The sequence below is a fragment of the Pieris brassicae genome, chromosome 14 (assembly GCF_905147105.1).
Source record: "Pieris brassicae chromosome 14, ilPieBrab1.1, whole genome shotgun sequence".
NCBI lineage: Eukaryota > Metazoa > Arthropoda > Insecta > Lepidoptera > Pieridae > Pieris > Pieris brassicae.
The window spans coordinates 2933217-2935645 of record NC_059678.1 but is presented as its reverse complement, the minus strand read 5'-3'; the positions used below and the strand labels follow the sequence as shown (position 1 = coordinate 2935645).

At 31.0% G+C, this 2429-nt stretch overlaps 1 long non-coding RNA gene across 1 annotated transcript; it reads left to right on the top strand.

Moving 5' to 3' along the window:
• The first annotated feature begins 682 nt into the window (after nucleotides 1-682).
• LOC123717975 lies at nucleotides 683-1190 on the top strand. The gene is made up of 2 exons (XR_006754898.1): nucleotides 683-815; nucleotides 1003-1190. It is a non-coding gene; the product is annotated as an uncharacterized LOC123717975 (long non-coding RNA).
• Nucleotides 1191-2429: the final 1239 nt, after the last annotated feature.

Here is a 2429-nt window from a genome sequence, read left to right as displayed (position 1 = left end):
GTCTAAACTAAAAAACCTTTACGTTAAAACGTCCAAAAACTGACATATTTTTAAAACGGTAGCAATTAAAGATGGCGATAGTTGTTTTTTTTTATATTGTAACAATAGTTTAGGCTTTATGCCAGTTTCAATTAAAAGGTTGGAAAACTACCCGCGAGAAAAAATAAACACAGCATCAAAAGGAAACAAAGGGATAAGCTAAACAACAACTTTTGTCTACACTATCGAAACATTAATTGGCCGTTGCATACCGAAAAGCGTGATTGTTAATGTGTGTCTTTTCGTAACACTGTCATGGCATCGTTTATTGTATCCCGTCAGGCTACCGACTGTCGACACGAGCTGTCATTTTCATATAAATTTAGGTCCATTACTCGCCATCTTGTCTAGATACCCAGAATATGAAAGGATACCTAAAAAACACTAAATTAGTTTTACATAGCCCAAATTATATCAATTTGGTACGGAATATACTAAAAAACGGTCAGACTGTTTTCGACTTTCTACATACACTACTGTTAAGGCTTCTTGTCTAAGCCCCCTGGACAAAGATCGCCTATGGTGTATGTTATGGTCTCATAACATATTTTCTACACATTATATTTTTATACTGGTAGGTTACAATGTTCTGTATTTTGTCTATGACACTTAGAAATGTGTTTATATTATCTGTAATTGTAAAAAATGTCGGTTAAGAATAGTGAAATAATTGTTCTAAGCGAAACATAATATATAAATAATTTAGAAGAAGAATAGATTTTGAATGAAAATATTGGAGAATTTAGCTCTGTTAAAATAGGCGTAAGCATTACTCGGTATGTAATCAATTTCGCTCCTGTTTTGATAGCAGGGATTTTTCTTTAAACATTGTAACTCAAGCATGTCTACCATAGAGGTTGATTTATAGTGCCTACATTAGCTTCGATCTTGGCATACCTCATTCGCTTCTTCCACATATCAGTGTTACATACTCTGACCCTTAATTTTTATTTATTGTTTTAGAAACACCAAATCAACGGGACTAGGAACACGAAATCGAAGAAGTCCAGGAAACTGGGTCACCAAAGAACAAAGGTTGCAAATATCTCAACATACTAATCATATGATATGAAGCAAAATTAAAAATATTATATTTGATTACAAACCAGTGAAAAAAAGTCAGCACCTGCAATTTAAGTAAGAAAAAATTACCTTACATGTTTTATTTCAATACACAAGCTACAAGTAAGTATGTTGAAATCCTTCACGACCAGGAATAAAGACTTTGAAATGATGATGAAGAAATTACAATTATTATGAGTAATTTGATTAAAGACTGAAAAAGATTTGCAAAGTTTTAAAGGGAGTTTCTAGTTCATCAAGTAATGGGTGGTGTGCTATTTCCAAATAAACTTATACTAAAATCGAATATATAACTTGGGAAGTGTGCCTAAATGTATATACATATATATAATAGATTAATAATAAATATGATAAGGTCGCGAGGTAGGGTATTAATCATAAACCAGACTTTCAATAATTATTAATTTTAATTTATTAATAATTTTATACTACCTAATCAGCTAATTTTTCAAATCTAAAATGAAAATAAATAAACATGTTTTAATTATAAATTAACAATATAATAAAACAAATTAAAGGCATGCCTACATAAAAAAGAATGATTTTAAGCTTTCTCAAACACATTGATATACTCCTTGAAGGAGTAAAACATCTCCTGCCCTTTCAACAGAATATTTGGTGGAATATTGTGAACCTCTTTAAACCACTCAGTATTTTCAAGTTTCATGAAAGGTGTCAAGGATAAAATGTCCCTTAACTTTACGTCTTTTACTCCAGATTTTTCTAAAGAGATTCTCCAGAGATATAAAGTCTAGTTTAACATATTGCTGTATAGCAAACCGAGCTTTGTTTTTTCCTGTGGCTGTCATAGACAAAAAGACCTTTAAACCTTTATTCTAATCTTTAATAAGGTAGCTAGCCCTCAACATTGAACAGGATAGGATTGCTTCTTGCTGATCACATCACTTTCAAATATTGTTCAGCTGACTCAATAGTATCCAAATATTTAAGTAATATGCCATACCTTCAGAAATTTGTCACATTGGTTATAAGAGTGGCCTCTTATTGGAAATATATGTTAAATTAGCATGATTAAGCTTTTTACCAATCATGTGACGAACATTACCACAGTTATATTTTTATTTTGGCCTCCACAAGCATCAGAAATAAATACGATCTTAAAATCAAAATCAATAATTAATGCAAATCTTGCAACGTTTCTTTAACAAAATGATGTATGAAAGAACAGACAGTGTTGAGCCCCTTTTTGAAATCAATTTCCAAAAGAACATAAAAAGGAACTTGTTCCATCATTGTGACAGTGAATGTTGAAGTTGAAAAGCCACAACAATCTTTTATAAAATTGT